Source organism: Adiantum capillus-veneris, chromosome 2, assembly GCF_014529385.1.
Source record: "Adiantum capillus-veneris isolate H3 chromosome 2, ASM1452938v2, whole genome shotgun sequence".
In the NCBI taxonomy this organism is placed as follows: domain Eukaryota; kingdom Viridiplantae; phylum Streptophyta; class Polypodiopsida; order Polypodiales; family Pteridaceae; genus Adiantum; species Adiantum capillus-veneris.
Genome location: NC_140932.1, coordinates 140,834,926 through 140,854,204, shown reverse-complemented (window position 1 = coordinate 140,854,204; position 19,279 = coordinate 140,834,926).

The window sequence follows — 19,279 nt, the reverse complement described above, 5'->3', positions numbered from 1 at the left end:
CATTCGTACCACCCATTCATAGTAACACTAGTCCCTAGGTGCCTTCAGATGGAGTTTGGATCATGGCTTAAACTCCATGCTAGTTCAGGTGTTGAGAACTTCTCCCCTATGCAAATGCTTTTGCGACTCTAATGTATAGTGAAATTGTATAAAAGTGTAAATTGTATAATTTTGGGATGGATCCCTAGGGAGGGTATCTCCACTTGTCACCTCCTTAGGTGTTATCATTTTTCCAGCCCTCTCACTCCTGTAAGGGTATGTCTCCTCATGAGGTAAGCTTCAACCACTCTAGCATGTGCCCACAAAACTAGGCAGCATCCAAATACAACCCGCATCCATGCAAGGATTCCAAAATCCAACTAGCATGGGAGGGAAGATGCTATGGCCCTATACTCTCAAACTTTATCTACTAACCTTTCCAAGTTGGTTATTGTTTTTTGGTGAAAATTGTGTGGCTATAGTACCAACGACAAGTGCATCACTATGAGTTTCTTGGTCTATTCTTGCTTGCTTGGGTGCCATAATAGAAGTAAAAATCTCTATGGAAGTAGATATGTAAGGAGTGTGTGTATTGTGCCAACTTGAAGAGCACACAATGAAGATTTCAATGCACCAAAGGGAAGCAAAATTGGACCAGTTTAAGGGGTGACGAGTCTACTTGAAAGAGGTCAAAAACATGTGAGGTGCACGTTTAAGTCGATTTTCATTGGGGGGCAAGGGACTACAGTGAAGGGGTGTCCTTATGTTTGAAGGACTCTAGAGGGAGGTTCAACGTGAGAGGCTCCTGGGGCGGGGGGGGGGGGGGGTTGCAAAAAGTTCACCCTCCACGGGGAGGTTTTATGTGTGTGTGTGAGGTGGGGGGTGGATCGAAAAGGCATCCAGCTTGTGTGCATACTGAGGGAGGGGACCTTTTTATAGATGTAAGGGGGAGGGTATCTGAGAAGTGAAGGTGGATGCAAGAGGTGTGGGTGCACATGGAGTGTGCTACCTTGGCACAAATGCAAGGGAAGCATGTGTGCCTCCACATGGTGGAGGCATGGTAGGGTTTGTCTAGTGGCATGGTTAGGATAAGATAGGGGATGGTCAAGATATAATAGGGCATGGCTATGCCACATGGGATCCACATAGGCACCATGTAGGTACCCATGCCACCAATTGATAGCAGCAATCTTCTCAGCATTTGACTCACTTGAACTAGGTAGAATATCCACATTTTGATTGTGGTCTTTTCCCTGCTCTATCAAGACTTTTAGAGAAATCTTGAATGAGATGCATCTAGCCACACTCTAGACAAAATCCAAATATTAACTTTTTCCCTTTGTATGGACAATTTATAGGAAAATGCTTACATCCACACGGTATGTTCCTTTTTGCTAAGAATTTTGTGGTGGTGGTGGTGGTGGTGGTGGTGGTGGTGGTGGTGGTGGGTGATTCATGACGGGTGAATTATACAACCACTCTATGACATGGTTATGAAAATATTTTACACTCATTTTCCTCATGGTTTGTCCATTTCTGCTCAATTTCACACCATCTTGGTGATTGTGGCACATTTGCATCTAATGGTTGTTGTTGAGTGTATCTAATAGCTATTTTTTTGTCATTATGAATTGGTGGTTGTGGTCCTAGCATGGATGTAGTCTCTTGGCCCTTGGCACAACATTGTTTTGTCCCATTGGATATCTTGGTGGCAGGGATTGATTTATTGGACAAGAATTGTATGGTCACTCTCTTGCCAAATTTTGTAGTAGCAGTCACTAATTCTATGATTGGTCCACTTTTGTTCAATGGAACACAATTTTGGTTGTCGTGGTAAATTTGGCAGTATGGGTCTTAGATGTGTATAACATTGAGTGGTAGGATGATAGCCTCCAAAAATATCACACTTTCTCATTGGAGGTTGTCTAAAATTTTGTGCTGGTCTGAAGGCTTGGTTCATCCTTCAAAAATACCTCTTCGAATAGTTTTATGATGGGTGGATAATGGTTGGGCTATGTTGGTCTATTGACATATAGCTTCAGTAGCAGTGGAAATCATTTCAATGGCTGAGGCATCGATGTCATTTGATATCTTGCAACCATAAGCTTTGCGGTTGTATACAAGATACAAATCTTCTTTAGTTACTCATTCAAGAGAAGCAAAACCCTTTAAATGAAGATCCTTTTTTTAGTGTTTTGTTTTTCAGAATTTCAATGAATAGTACTACTAGTTTGTCTTGCTATGGTACCTCACATGGTGGATATCTTTCAAGATATTGATTAAATCTTGGTGAAGCTTCATTTACCTTCTCATTGTATCTTAGTTTGAAATAATATATCTATGACATAGTGTTATGCTTATTCCTCATCTAGAAAATTCTTCTTCAAACTTTGCTAAGATACTCTCTATCATAGTGATTCAAAGGTTGGAAACAAGTCAAATCAGTCCCTTCCAAGGTCAATTTGTATCCTTCATATTTGGATATGGTAATCATGCACTTGCTTTGATCTCAAGAATTTTTTAAAAAGAGATACATGTTCATGTATTTTTCTAACTAAGATGGTCTCACTCATTGTCATTCAACCACATATCTTATCATTTTCAATCTCTCTCAAAGACATCTTTGTCTATTTCTTGTCGTATGGAGGAAATCCTAGTGGAATGCTCTCTAATATACACTCTAGCATTGTTTATCGGACTCTATTTCCAAATTGTGGTTCTCTTGATCCCATTATGGCAGTGTATCCTCTTGGTGGCTTAGGTATTAGAAGCTAGACTACCTTGATCAGTAGTTCTCAATGTTTGAGATATCTTTGATGCCGTAGCTTCTATTTCTAGAACATGTTATGTCCTTGAAACTTGTTGAATCCCATTTTCCCATAGTTTGTGTCTCAAATTCTTGTGTATAAGTTTCAATTATCCCTGGTGCATTAAAACTTGGCTTTATCGTGAGTAAGATCAAAGTACCCATACACACGTATATCCTTCTAGCTCAACTTGGTTGATAAGTTTGTACTCTTGTCCATACATATCTACTATCACAACTTGCACTCCTTGGGTGTCTATACATGAACACATACAAAATTTTGTGGTTTGTCAACTCTCTAGAATTGGGTTATACACACCTATAGAAAGTATGTTGAAATGCTCACCAACTTATACATGTCCATATTAGAATAATCCATCGAGACTCTTATGGATTTTCTAGTCTTTGATGAATCCCACATTGGGTTTTTTTAATCAAAGGATGTTTCTCCTCTAGGTCCTCTTCAAATTTCGCTCTCGTGTCTCCTAGCACATGCATGAGGTGGTTGATGTAGTGGTTGATATGGCTCCCAAAGAGTTGGATAACCACTTTCATATATCCATGAGAAAAACCTTGAGGTGTGGCATGATAAAATTGATATGGCTCTATGTTTTCTTTGAGACCCATTGTTGAAGGTATGGCGATATTTCTTGGGGTTTGCATATATCGCATATCACTGAGTAGAGTCAAAAGTGTAGGTGGTTGATGATTTGACATGGTTGAAACTCACTCAAATCTCTCACAATAGTCTTTCACTAGCTCATCTTGGCATAGTGTAACAATCCATTTTTGCCCCTTGTCAAGTCTTTAAAAAGTCAGATCTTGGCAAATCTTCAAACCGTATGACACCTATTTTGGACACCCCAAAAATTTGGAATTGGGAATTGTATTTTGGTGTGTTTTATTGCTCACAATATTTTATCTTAAAAAATTTTGATTCAATTTGGAATCTTGTATCAAAATACAAAGTAGTTTTGGTAAACTAGACTTGAAACAACACTCAAAACACTTTTAGGACAAAGCCACAGGGACTTGTTTGCCTTGTGGGTTGGTTTTGAAATGGTTTCTTTGACCCAAACTTGAAATATAGAATGTACTCAAGTATACCTCTAGGATCATCAACTTAGATATCTCCATTATGAAGAAGTACATGGATCAAAATCCATGTTTTTATAGATATGAGAAATCTGCCTACACAAATTTATTCACAATGATGAGTTATATATCTTGGGCACTTTGTGTGCAATTCGGATCTCTTTTGCTTCTCCAAAATACCAGTATTCTATATAAGACTATCTGATTCCAAGTCAGCTTGGATGGCACACTTTTAGTTGTCCAAATTCAAATATGAAAAATTTGAGTTATGTACACTTGTCCACTTTGTGTTCAATTTGGATCTCTTTTGCTTCTCCAAAATACCAGTATTGTATATCATACTATTTGATTCCAAGTCAACTTGGATGACACACTCTTAGTTGTCAAAATTCATATATGAAAACTCCAATGGACTCCTTATGACTAGGACTACTTGTGGTATCAACCCTATCTCATTTGGCCAAAATTATTGTCTTTGGTGAGATTTTGAGTGAAACATTGTGAGGGGACTACCCATTATATATAGAAACCAATGGAGCTACCTATGTTTCAATACCTTTAGCTGGCTAGGTTACTTGAATTGCAATCCATGTTCCACCAAATCTGGACTTCAAACTTTGGCAGCAGCTTGAAGAGAATCTTTGTAGGCTATTTCTTAGAATTGTGGTTGATTTTGATGCCAAAATTCTCTTTTTGTTGTATCTTGCAGTTTTCAAACTATCTTACGAACTCTTAGATTTGAAGAGGACTTCAAAAAAAAAATTGGATTCAAAAGGTTGTTTTTGTTTTTAGCAAACCCCAGTGTTCACTTAACTTTCCACTTTTTGGTTTGAGATATATGAATTGAAATTCCTCCACACCTGGACTTGAGATTTGGGTAGCTTGTCACACTCTGTGTCTCCAAGTTATATCCACAACTTGCTACCAATTTGGACTTCTTTTGATGCTTCAATTCTTAGTTTTTTGTTTTGAACTCCAAGTTTTGTTATCAAATCTCTTTTTGGTAGTTTCCTCTTGATCTTTTCAGCTTTTTTATCACAATTTTATCCATGATGTCTCTTTGTAATGGGTACCTTTTTGGCCAAAAATCACTCCAAGATACATGAATTGTGATTTCTTTTTTTCTTGATCTAGCTTCAAGATCTATACCACTTGTAGAAGATGGCATTTGTAGTTGATTGTAGCACAAATTTTCTTGTTTGAACACCAAAAAATCATAATTTTGCTATATTTTGGTCTAATGAGCCTGACTTAAGGATCTTCCTAGTTTCTTAGTTTGGGTGTATTTTCAAAAGTGTTTTTACACCTACAATTTTGGAATTGACAATTGTATGTGATGAGGATTTAGGATCTACAAAAGAATTTACAATTTTTGCTTTGAGGTACATGAACCATGATCCAACAATTTTGTCAGAATTCAACCAAACTTCTCAAGCATGTTGCCTAGGACATATAAAAGCTAATCTCATGGCTTCTTTGTGATTTGGAATTTTGGACTATGGTACATAAATTGCGATCCAAATTTCTCACAAATTTGGACCAAACTTATCAAACATGCTCTAGTGTATATGGAAGCTATACTGGTTGATACTTTGAAATTTGGTCATTGTTTGACATGTTTTCCACCAACGCTTCTTTAGAGTTAAAATCATGATGGTATTTTTGCCCAAAATATGGTTTTGGCCAAAGTTTTCTCTAACATTTGCAGCCCAAAGTGATGGTGTTTTTCCTTTTTAAACTACTCGTAGAAACTTGAAATGACAAAATGCAAAGAAATGAACAAAATTTGAAAAAATGGCTAATGGGGGTGGATTTCCCAACACTCTAAAAGCAACAAAAAAATTGATGACTAAAATTCCTTTGTTTTGCTTCAATCACAAACCTCGTTGCTACCACATGAAATAGCTAGTTAGTCCTCGACTCCTAATTCTATCGCGTGACAAAACCTCCTTTAAGGTGTACATTAGTAAATCATTGCAATAGATGTCTATAGCATAGCTATCTAGCATTAACATACATTATATGTCAATATTGACGGAAGTGACCTAGATGGGGCACGGAGACACATTGAGTTTGTCATACTCAACAAAGTGAACCTACATAGGAAGATGCACCAAAGCAACCATGAATCAAAAATCAAAATTTTGTTTCGTCATGAAATTGATCATTCCTCACACCAACTAATCATGCAATGGTTCTCAGCAGAAGCTAGACGATCTCAAAATGCATTGAAACTCTCGAAGATGATAGGCAAGGAATATCATAAAATATCTGGACACTAAAAACATGATTTTGGGAGGTACAAAAATTGTGATTGATTGTCAGTTAAGTCATCAAAACATGAATAGAAACCAACTAGAAGGACCTCCTAAGGCTTAAGAACAACCTCCTATCATAAGATTAGCATTTTAACTTTAAAATACTAAAATAGCAAATTAAAACTCACATGCAGTAATCTTAAACCTTCACAAAATTGGCAATGTATGCAATCAAAAGATAGTGCAAGAGGAAAGAAACACAATACGCTTAACGAGACTTGATTTGAATTAGCAGATTGCAAGATACATTGATTACAAGGTACCACTTCACTTTTCTCTACAAAACATGTACAATGAGTTCTCCCTTAACTGTAAGGGTTATTTATACTAATTGTATCATTCTTCTTCATCAATTGGTGTCCTATTCCGTTCAAGTGCATGTGCATTGTGCTATCTATTTCCCATGTCCTCTCCATCTTGTCTGGCTTTTCCAGTTCCTTGGCTTTTAGCTTCTCCTCCTGCAAGCCTACTCTCCAGATTAAGTGGTCTTTCCCTTGGTATTAGGGTAATATTATCTTTGTTATTATGCCATTTATTGATCAATAAGAACTACATTCAGTATTATCTCAGATATGGAAAAGATGCATGCTAACATCCTTTCTATCTTCTTGGTACCATACTTCTTGCATAACTCCTTTGGCTGCATTTTTCTTCTCTAGCTTCTCTTGTTGTTATTTTAATCTGGACTCTTCTATTGGGCCCTTGACATCCAAAACTACAAAATTCATTTTAAACGTTTATGATCGGACTCTAATTTGAAGCTCTCAATTAGAACATTGGCCCCAAAAATCCTTTGGTCTGCCATTTTGATTCATAAAGGAGCAAGTTACACTTAGTCTTTGTTTGACATGCTCCCCCAGAATATTGACTCATGCATCACCATCCAAAATTACCCTTGATAGTGGTTCCTACTATTTTTTGATTTTGTAGTCGATCTGGATGACTACTGCTTTGTCGTCCTTAATTTTAGATAGGTCTATTGCCATTGTGTTTGACTCTCTCCTCTTGTGTCTATTGATAAAACTAGTAGCTTCAGGTAATGTTCTTTTAATATCATCGAGTTCAATAGTCAAATTTTGAATTTTCTCTCACATACTTTGACATATATTTGATCTTGTTTATTCCTCAAATTGCTATCTGAACTGGATGACTTTCCCTTTGGAAAAATATTTTCACAGTGCCATTCCTCTGATAGCCTTGTGCATCTCTTACATTTTTATTGCTAAACATTTTCTAATCTCCAAATCTTGTTTATCAGCTTTGGCCAAGTCCACCTTGCATTTGTATACATCTTTCTCAGGACTCGCTCCTAGGAGCCTATTGGTGGTTCCTCAGTTTCTACTCTAGCATTGTTCTTTACCAAATTCCACAGCTAGTATTTTCTTCTCTGGAGCTTTCAAAGCTTTTGGTGAAAGCCTTTGAATGGTTCTAGCATCTGAGCATTCAAGCCTTTTTGGCATCCTTCTCTAGATCTTGAGTAATTTGAGTTCCCATTGCCCTCTGCTCTTGCCACTCATGCACTTCTTTGGTCCTTCCCTTGTCTTTCTACATAGCTCTTTGTTTCTCCCAGTTCTAAGTCTCTTTACTCTACTTCATTTGGCTGGATGGCTTATCTAGTAATTCTTTGATGAAAACTCTAACAATTCTAGCGATCACGTGCATTGGAATTGGCTCTCCAACCTTTCCCTTGACCACTTTAGCCTTCAGATTATATGGGCATTGCACTACAGTGTGTCAATATTCTCCATATGTGTTAGTGGAAATATGTTTGGTAAAGTCGTCTCTATCCCTACTCTTCCAAAAAAAAATTGATAATTTCCTCTTCCAGACACATTGGTGGTACTGGCTCCATTTCCATGTTCTCGAATAACCTCTCTTTTTTAACAAGTTATGGATTTTTCAAGCTATCATGGAAACATCTTTTCCTTCCTTTAAACGGTGCATTTTGATTTTGCGATTGTTCCATAGGTTCCCAAAATATTTTCAATAAGTGCATTGGCAACATTCATCAGACCTATGCTCCTTTGACTTGCATTTTGTGCACCAGGTCTCCACTTTTCCTACTGAAGGTCTAGTCTTGAATACTCAGATGTCTACTTAGATAGAACCTCAATCTTTTTAGTCCAAACTCCCTTCTTCCTAGTCTTGAATGTGCCCTTTGAATAACTTTATGAGGAGCTAGAGCTAGTTGACAATCCTTTAGTAAATAATTCATTGAAACTAGAACTCTTCTTCCCCTTGTTGCAGCCCTTCTCTTTCTTAGAGTAGTGCTCTAGCTTTAGAGCTATTTGTGCTAGATCGTTATACTTTAAGTTGGCATTGGTACCTCTTGTTCTCTTACTTTCTTACTTTTGAACCCACTCAAAAACCATGCACGCATGCAATTTTCTTTGGTTTTATCCAATTCACAAAGGATGTCTTCATCCTTGCGGTTTTCACTATACGCTAGCAAAAAAAACACTTACTAAGTTCTGAGCTTGCATGTTGGATAATGGATGTACCATTTCCTTGATGTGTCCTTCAGAGTTTGTGGAAAATATTCTACCTAGTCTTCTTCTTCGATGTCCAAATGGTTCAAAGAATTGTATGTGGACATCGAGATCATCCTTTCTACTGCCTTTGAAAGTGTAAAATGTGATTTTTATATCACTAGACCATTCATTGTATTTAATTTTTTGATGATCTGATTTCTTTCCTGAGTGTCTGGATTTATCCTTGTGATCTGGTTCCCTCTCTTGATGTGTGTGCTTATTATGATGATCCGTGTCTCCTTCCCATCTCTCATTGTAGTTATCATCAGTCTCTATAATCGTGTCATGATCATTCCCTCGACCCACTTTTGTGGGTGATCCTACTTGTTTACTATGCTTGTTGGTATCACTAACATTATTATGAACTTTTGCTTTGCCTTTCCCATCTAAATGTTGAGATCCATGTGAATGAGAGAGTCTCCCAACTCTCTTTGAATGTCGTCTTCTCAAATGTCCTTAGCATTGAGAGGCTCGATGCTCCTCACCCCCTCTTATCTGTGGATTGGCATCTGTTTCCTCATTCTGCGAGGATGGCTCTCTATCATAGCCCTTCTTTGATTCTTTCGTTACTCTCTTCATGTGGTCCAAATCTTTAGCAAACATAGTAGTAGCTCTCCTTCCTCTTCTTCGATGATGTGGTGGCATTGCAAATAGTTGATTGACTCTAAATTTTAAATGGTACATGTTAAGAGCTTTAGCTCACCACTTGATCACTAAAATGGAATGAGTTGATCACTTGTTGAGGGGTAGATTTCTAGAGTCAAATGCCAGATATCATATTAGATGAGATCGGTAGAATCTGACTTCAAAAGACCGGACACAAAAGTTAGACAAAGAACTGAACTAAACTCAAAGACTAAATTCAAACGATATGAACTGAGACAAGAAAGTTAGATAAATAATTGAACTAAACTAAAAGACTTAATTCAGATGATATGCACCAAGACAATTGGAATTAGATATTGAGATTCCTGGTTGGTTCAAAAGTACAAAGCTGGAAGAACAAATGACACTACACTTAGTGCTCAGTTATAAGATGATACAAGAGTTCCAATCTATAGCTAGACAAAGAGCGACAAATCAAGATACATATAGATAGACCCACAAAATGGAAGTAATGGGTCTTTTTAATAGGTGCTCATACACAGTCATACAAATAATAGTAACTACTAGTAAGTCCGTTAGGTAATTCATAGAAATGATTGTCAAGTAGACCATCTCCAAGGTAGGTTTCCACTATCTACATTGGCTAATAGTTTTTGAAAAGAATTATGAAACATGTGTTTGTTTTCATGCAGTAGTCTCCCTCCCTTTTGCAAGAGCCAACCATAAGGAGAGAGACTACACAAATGGTGGTGCTCATCTGGGTGAAGTACTACTGAGGTGGGTCGGTTTCACTACACCCATCAGTGAAAAAATCATCTCATTCTCCAATTATTACTTTCTCATGACCTCATGATCTCACTTAGTCTCTTTCATCACGATAGTCATCTCATCTATAGTGGAGAATAATCACTACTTAGAGCCAAGCATCATTATCTCACTTAGTGCTCAGTTATAAGATGATACAAAAGTTCCAATGTATAGCTAGACAAAGAGCAAAAAATCAAGATACATATAGATAGACCCACAAAATGGAAGTAATGGGTCTTGTTTATAGGTGGTCATACACAGCCATACAGATACTAGTAACTACTAGTAAGCCCGTTAGGTAATTCAAAGAAATGATTTTCGCGTAGACTATCTCCAAGGTAGGTTTCCACTATCTACATTGGCTCATAGTTATTGAAAATAATTATGGAACATGTGTTTGTTTTCATGCAGTCTCCCTCCCTTTTGCAAGAGCCAACCATACGGAGAGAGACTACACAAATGGTGCTCATCTGGGTGAAGTACTACTGAGGTGGGTCAGTTTCGCTACACCCATCAGTGCAAAAATCATCTTATTCTCCAATTATTACTTTCTCTTGACCTCATGATCTCAGTCTCTTTCATTGCCATAGTCAGCTCATCTATAGTGGAGAATAATCACTACTTTGAGCCAAGCATCAATTCATTGCTCATCTCTCTCTCTCTCTCTCTCTCTCTCTCTCTCTCTCTCTCTCTCTCTCTCTCTCTCTCTCTCTCTCTCTCTCTCTCTCTCTCTCTCTCTCTCTCTCTCTCTCTCTCAAATTGGGTGTACTCTATTGTGTGTTTGCAAGGTGAAAAGACTCACGGTGAGGGTTAGTCAAGGGCTTCTGTGAAAGCAAATTGTGCTTGGTAATGTGTTTGTTGACATATTGTCAAATGTGATGCACTTTAGAAATAAAAAGATAATCTGATGTTGCATGGAAGCTTCCTATATGTAAGGTCATCTTTTGGCCCACAATTTTTTCAGTATATGCTAAACAAGGGCAGGCATGGGAGGCACTTAGCTAAGAAAGTGCAAAGAGAGGGTATCTCTCCACGTGTAATCCCTTAGAATGTACTTCTAGGAGATATACCCAAGATAAACTCTCTTTTGTTTAATTTGCTTCATGCTTGTAGTTGTAGCTGGGTAGGTTGAACGTTTTGTCGTACAAAACATCATATCTTGGAATGTATGTATTGGATGGTATGTCTACAACATTTTAGAGCAAGTAAGCTTTGTTCTATTTACAAAGCATGTGAAGTAGTGGTTTTTCTCCATTTCCAATCACTCGTGTTTGCGACTTGAAGGCATGTGGAATACTATAAGAAGTCCTTGATTTTAAAAGATGTTGCCTCTTGGAATGTGCTTATCAAGGATAGTTCAAGCAGGCAAAGGGCAAAGAGTCTCCAAGCTTTTTTTCAAGGAGGCAATGGGAGAAATTCTCTCCTAATGCAATTATCTAAGTTGTGTATGATAATTTCATGGTTGACAATGCTTTGATTGACATGCATGTGAAGTGTGGTGTACTTTTGAAATCACAACAAGTTTTCAATGAGCTTCTTGCCTGGGATGTGATCTCTTGGACTCCATATATTGCAGGTTGTGGCCATTTCCAACATGGGTAGGGCCAAGATCTTTCACCGGTCCTACAAAAAGAGTTGGGCTTCTCTTACAAAATGGTCACCTATATAATTACATGCGCTTTGAAAACATGTGGCATAGTGAAAGAAGTTGATAGCGAAAAACATATCTGTGATGAGATAGCTTAATGAGAATTAGAAAAGTTGGATAAATGCATGCTATAATTTTTGCAAAGATTAAATAGAGGTTTGTTTGCAGGCTTCAAACTGCTTGATGACTACCCAAAAGGGTGGTGGTAACTAGCAAAGAGGGCAGTTGACAATCTATTTTCTTATGATGTCGTTAGGTAGAACGGCTCGTAAGAGCAAGGGCATTGGATTTTTCATTTTCATGCACAAAGATGTTTGCATTTGTGTGCTCAAAAAGCTCAGCAAGAAGATTGGGGGTTGCATGATTGTGTGCATCTATGTGATGTTGCCTCTTCTTTGGCTCTTTGCCAATGTTTACAAGCTTGCTAATGAAAATTTCACTATTTTTAACTCTTTGTCTATGCCTTGACTAGACCTAGTAATGGTGGGCTCGACTACATGTTTGAGAAATATGGACTAACTAAAGGAGTTGTATACATCAATGACACAAAATTCTTCTCGACAATATTTTATTTTAGCTTTAATTAACTTCTCTTTCATGTTGCCAAAGGTAGCACCATCGCTAGAGGCTGCAGGAGTCCCACTCTTATTTTTGAAGTGGGTCAAGGTGAGGAGGATACTACATGTACTTATCTAGTGCATGCTATCTAGCTTCCCATGATTCTTGTAGACAGAAGACAAAGTATGAAATTTGACGTGATGTACATGAAGCCATCTAAAATAGTATGCCTTCTCAAGTGTGATTAGCAACTATTTTGATTGCAATGTAAGCTATAAAAGGAAAATTTTGTTTGCGACTTTGGGTAATACATAAATCCAAAAACAAAAAAAAAGCAAATTTCTTGAATTATTTTCTTGATAAGATTCCCTAGACTAGCTAACTACCTAACTTAGTGACCTACCTACACAGTAGCATATTGCAAGCTATCTAGCTACACAGCCAACTAGCTACCTAGCTACACATGTACATAGCTACCTAACCTAACTAACTATTTCGCTACCTAACAAGCTCACAAGCAGAAGAGATGACCACCTACCCATTTAACTAGGTAGGCAAATAGCTAGCTTTACATCTCGATATTAATAGCTAACTATTGAACTATATCATAATAGCTACTAGAAAAACTATATGTACTTAGCTAAGTACTCTCTACTAGATACATCCTAACTATAGGTACCTAACTACTAGATATTAGCTAAGTAGGTACCTAGCTAGAAGTATCATACTATAATAAATCATTTTTAAGCCACCAAAGTACCCAAACTAGGGAGACATATAAGGAACCAAGTAGGTATTTATTTAGCTAAAGTTACTACCTAGATAATTAACTATTTAGCTAGATGGGTTGCTGGATTTTCCAAATTTTACAAGCTTTCAACTTTTATTTTCTAGCTACATATGTAGCTAGCTAGCTCACTAGCTTTTATATTAGTTGTAGTATCCATATGGCTTCTAAGGTAGCCAAGTCGTGCAGGTAGCTAGCTAACTAGCTTTCGTATTAATATTAGCATCCATATGGCTTCTAAGGTAGCCAAGGCCCAAGTCATGTAGGTAGCTAGTAAACTAGCTTAGCTTACCTATCTATATGCCTAAGTATATGAGTAGCTAAGATACAAATATACCTTTATAGCTAGACAATTATCTAGATAGGCACAATCGTGTAGGTCTCTCACTAAATAGCTTAGCTTGCAAACCACTTTGCAACAAACAAACCTAGCTATCTATGTATCTGAGTAGCTAAGAGATCAAGATGAATTTATAGCTAGATGATTATCTATCTGGGTGATTAGCTAGTTGTGTGCCTATCTAGCTTGGTATTCAAGCATATATACCATAGTTTTTTCTTTATCTAGAGTCTTGTAAAGTAGCCAAGTCAGGTAGTTAGCTGGCCAACTAGCTATTAGCAACATAACCATCTAGCTACCTTCTACATACTCATGGCCTGAAGAGTACCAATCCTAACTACATAAGTTTTCCAAGTACCCATCCATTAACAACCCAGCAAGCTAGATATCTTTCTAGCTAGGTAGGTAGTTGGATAGATTTACCATTATTTAGCGTTTGAAATAGTTGGCTTATAAAGTAGTCAAGTTAGCTAGGTAGCAATGTATACAACCAAGTAGCCCTCATAATTTACTAGAACATTGAAAGGGCACCAAGTTTTCAAACTTGGCTATTTACCTATGCAACTAATCAACTTAGATATTAGCTTGCTAACTACCTAGCTACTAGCAATCTATTTAAGTGGGTGGCTTGCTAACAAATTAAGTAGGTAGATAGGTATCCATCAAAGGCCCCAAACCAGCTACATGTCTAAGGAGCCAAGTATCCCCCTAGCTATATCACTACATTGCTAGCTTGATAGATGGCTTCTAGAGTAATCAGTCTCATCTACGTTGGTAGTTACCTAGCTATACATATATAGTAGTCACCTCAACCAATTGCCTCCAAGAAAGAAAAAAGATATATAAAGCAAGGTGTGGATCTTATCAAGCACCATGTAGACCCAGAGTGGCAGGGTTGGCTCCTTTCTTTTCATTGGATGATGTTGGGATCTTCCTAGCATCCTTAAATCCCACATCCAGACGTGCATGTAACATGGTTACAGTTAGACTAGATGGTCACCTAGACTGGAAGCATCTGATTATTGCTCCCAAAAAAGACAAGCTTTTTGTGCTTTTTATATTTCCCAGCTTTAAGGAAGGATTACGATAGGAAATCCTCATCCCAAGCTAGTCCATCCTTTATGACATAGCTTCTTTGCACTTGGCCTTTGCATCCTCATCTTTATCGGTAATGCTTGATTTTTTTCCACGAGCAAAAAGTCACTAAACTCGCAGAGTTGGAAAATGTTTGAATGTTGAAATCAAAACTCTATCTAACCATCCCTTCCCTATGGAATTATGGGCTCTCTAGTAGTATTCCCTTTAAGAGGTGATAGCATATAATTGAATTGAACAAAACTTAACACGTTTCATGGAATCTTTATGTGTTTCTTCAACAAAAACCACAAACAATACCAATCCAATATCATTTAGCACATCTCTTATTTGTGATTTCGTGCCTAAGTGCAGCTGCTAAGGTTGTTGCACTAGATGACAACTAACCTTTGAACCTCTATGCTCAACTCTCCAATTAGCATCTCCATCCATGCCACCTCACATGTTACCAGTATAGCACCCATGTACTTAGTCTTTGTACTTGCAAAGCAACGGTGAGTTGCTTCTTGCTACTCCATCATGTGATGGTAGCACTCCCTACTCTCCAATTAGCATCTCCATCCATGCTACCACTGTAGCACCCATGTACTTAGTCCTTTTACTTGACAAAGAAACGGTGGGTTCCTTCTTGCTACTCCATCATGTGATGGTAGCACTCCCACATGAGAAAATAAACCCATTGGTAGGACACTGATTGGATAGACTATGAACCCAATATGCATCCGTGTAACCCTAAAGATGCACCCTTGTGCTAGCCTCATAAAAGTGTGCATAATCCAAGGGTGTCCTCACATACCACAACGTGCACCTTGCCGAATTCAAGTGTGGCTTCCTCAGAAGCTACATAAAGTGCCTCTCAAGCCCAACGTTGTAACTCAAGTTTGGTTGTGACACTCACCTAGATCAAGCTACCCACAATCTTTCTAGACATGATGGCATTCTTAATCACATCGTCCACATCATCTTGCAACTTCAAATTTTGATCCAAGAGCATAGCAATATGCTTACCATTAGTCGTACTATACCTTGACAGCCAATCCATTGCATATCGCCTATATGATAGCCATATCCCCACTTTTGTGTGTATAATTTGAATGCCCAAGAAATGGCATAGCTCTCCCAAAACCTACATGTCAAAATTTTGCTTTAAGGGACTCTTCATCATGATTGATCATCCCAAACCCAAGCCCGCTACAAGTAATGAAATAAGTGCTTTAGAGGAAACAGACAAGAGTGTGCAAAAGGAAGCTGTGAGGGTTGACAACGGATAGAATGCGCAAGACGCCAGTGATGAAAGCCTGTGCCCGAATTTTGTAGTGCTAGCAAGTTGCACATCTTATGGAATGTATCTCTCTGAATATTTATAATGGAGAAAATCTTGTTGGCATAATTATGTCTCTGTGCAAGAGTTCAGTAGTTTTTTCTTGTCCTTTATGATGTCTCCATTCGATATACCCTTTTTGCTTGAGGAAACAAACATTAAACCTACATTTCTCAGCTTTTGTGTCCAACTTTGTTCACAACTCATTTGGCACCTGCACATAAGTAATACATACACCTGCACATAAGTAATACATACACCAAACACTTTAAGCCAAATCAAATTATTGCCTCTAAAATTAACCTTGGGTTTCATGTTATATACACTAGCATCAGTGGATCCTTTTTTTTTCCGAGAAAAAGATCCTTCTATTAGTTAATGAAACTGCCCATGGGGCTACAACCTCCTCTACAAGAGAGGACTACAACAATCATGATGGGGAGACTCTCCCGATGAAAAAACAACATATGTACACTGAGGCAAAATCAAGAGATGGGAGGAAGGAAGATCCACACAGGTGGACGGTAGTGCCATCTGAGCACACCCTGGACCATGGTGAAAATGGCCCAGGATGCCAAAGTCGAAGGAAAGCCTCTCTGCGCTCCCTCATGCGGTCGGAACTGCCCTAGAGTCTCTTAAACTGTCCTCTGAGAGTATGGACCAGCTGAAGCCAAAGGTCCCGAGCAGTCTCTGCTGGTGGTACAGGGTGAGCCTCGAAGATGCGGAAGCAACGGGCCCGCCAGATGAACCAGAGTGTCAGGCCACTGATGAGCTCCCAACACACCTCTCTCTCACTGCACTACTCATGTCGAGTAATCTCTACGGCAGGCTGGAGTGTAGGTCGCCCCCCCTGCATCACTATTATCTTGCTGGTGGATGATAGCTCAAACTGAAGTGCCGGGCCCTTGAGAGTGGACCAAGCAGCTGCCCCCCAACTGTAATGTCGAGCCTTGGAAAGAGCGGGCATCAGCCGAAGAGCACACAGCCACACCTCCTGTGCCAAGGGACAGTCTCAAAGACAGTGACTCTAACTCTCCACAAGATGGTCACAAGCTGTGCATGCGGACGAGAGACCACTATGCACAAGCCAGCTCCCAATTGCTATAGTTCTGTGTGCAACTAGCCACTAAAACAAAGTGACTCGCCTCGATAGTCTAGAGTCCCACAACCTCCCAAAAAGTTGCCAAGAACTTAGTTGTGAGACACTCCACTTGCCAATGAGGTGTTGCAACAGGGCGATCCTCTCTCTGTGCTGCCAGTATGTGACGTCCCAGTCGAACAGTGTATTGAAAGAAAGGGACACCTCGGTGGTTTGCAGAAGAGACGGGGTCCCTCCAAAGCCACTCTCCAGGATCCCACTGTACTCGTGCTAGTGGACAGCACTCCCAAGCCCACAGTCTCCAATGTCCAATCTCAAGCGCAGCTGGGTCAAGATCGATGACACAAGTCCTCCCACAGATGCCCACCACTTGGATCCTCTGAAAACAGCACTCTGCCATCTGCGGGCCTCTACTGCAACTCGCTGTAAGCGTCCCTCACCCTGTAGCTCAAAAAACAGGGAAGGAACAGTCTCTGAGCAAGCCCGAACAGAGATGAGAACCTCCAGTTGCGTGAAGGCTCCCATCCGTCTGGGCTCTGCTGACTCAAGAGGCGTGAGCCACTCAGGTGGTATTGCCTCTAAAATGTACTGGCACATGCTCTGCACCTCTCTCATGCCCTGTAGTAGTTGAAAGCCCTGTAGCTCCTTTGATAGGCCTAAAAACTATAACCATAAACCTAAAGAGCGTGCTGGACCCGCTGCCATGGAACCCAAGGAAACATGAGGCCGACTACCAACCAAGTGACCTCTCTGAGTGCAAACCATGGGGTTCCAAACAAGGGATTGTCGCAGGCGCTCCTCCGTGCAAGTAGGCTGACAATGCTCTAGGCCTCGCCGCAGGTGCTCCCAAGATCAAAGCAACCCCATAGCGAAGCGATCCTCCAGACTCCTGCTCAAACCACCTCTGCGCATCTCTGTGAAGATCCATCTGGTCGAAGGTTGCCAGGGGCCTCCTGCCTGAGGCACCCTAGCACAAAGCCGTTGTAACAAGAACTCCTTCCAGGGCTCCTCACCTAGAAGAAGGATTCGGAGATGAACTTCCCCAGAAGGGCTCTGTTTTGCTGTGCTGGGTCTATGTATCCCTAGCCCTCCCTATGAACAAGGAAGAGTGATGACCTGCCAAGCCACTTTGGCTTGGGCTGTCAGTGTGTCTCCCCCTGACCAAAGGAAATTCTTGATCAGCCGCTCTACCTAGCTGATACAAGAACTCAAGAAGATCCAGCAAGAAGTGATGTACCACATAGTAGCCAACAACACCTGGTTGGCCACTACAACTCTGCTAGCCAAAGAAAGTCGTCCGGAGCTCCAATGTAACAACTTCCTCCTGATAGACAAGAGGAGGGGAGCAATCTGCTGCTTGGGAGACAAGTCCAAACCAACCCGGCAGCCCAAGTACCAAATTGCAATCCCTGGGGGAATCCACCTAAAACCCTCACCTGGCATCCAATCGGGCACAAGAGCAGTACCAACCGAGAAAACCACTGTCTTTCTCCAATTGATCAGTGCGGTAGGTGCACAACAGAAGGTCTCAAGAGCCTGCTCACACCTGTGAAGGTTGGTCTCTTGGCCATCCAAGTACAAGGCTGAGTTGTCAGCAAACTCAACGTCCAGTAGCTCATCCCCCCGAATAGGGAGTGCTAAGCCTCGTAAACCAAGCTGTTGTGACACCAGAAACCTACTCATCGCCTCAGCATAGAATAGAAAGAGGAAGGGGGCAAGAGAGAAGCCTTGTCTGACCAAACGTGTGAGCATGAAACAATCACCTCTACCTCCTGACAAAAGTACCTGACTGTGTGCGCGTCTGTACAAAGCTGACACCCCTCTGATCCAAGCATCTAAGAAGCCCATCCTGTGTAGAGTGCCCTCCAGAAAGTCCCAGTCAACTCTGTCGTAGGCCTTCTCAAAATCGAGAAGAAGAATCACTAGATCCTCACCATGGAGCCGCGCTAAGGATACTACGCTCCTTGACAAAACCTCTCTGAGTCCCATGTATAAGGCTCTCTAGAAGTGGCTGGATCCTCAAACTCAGTGCCTTGGCAAGAATTTTGTAGGCTGAGTTGAGGATGGTGATGGGGCGCCACTATCGAATCTCATCCAAGGAGCCACCCTCCTTGGGAATGAGGTAGATTAGACTCACTCAAGCTGTCAGGCATCTCTCCTGTGTGCAAGATGTACTGGAAAGCAGTACAAAGATCTGGGCCAAGCAAGTCCCAGTACTCCAAGAAAAAAATGGGAGTCAAGCCATCCTCACCTAGACAGCTACCACGGGGGAGTGCACTAAGAGCCGTG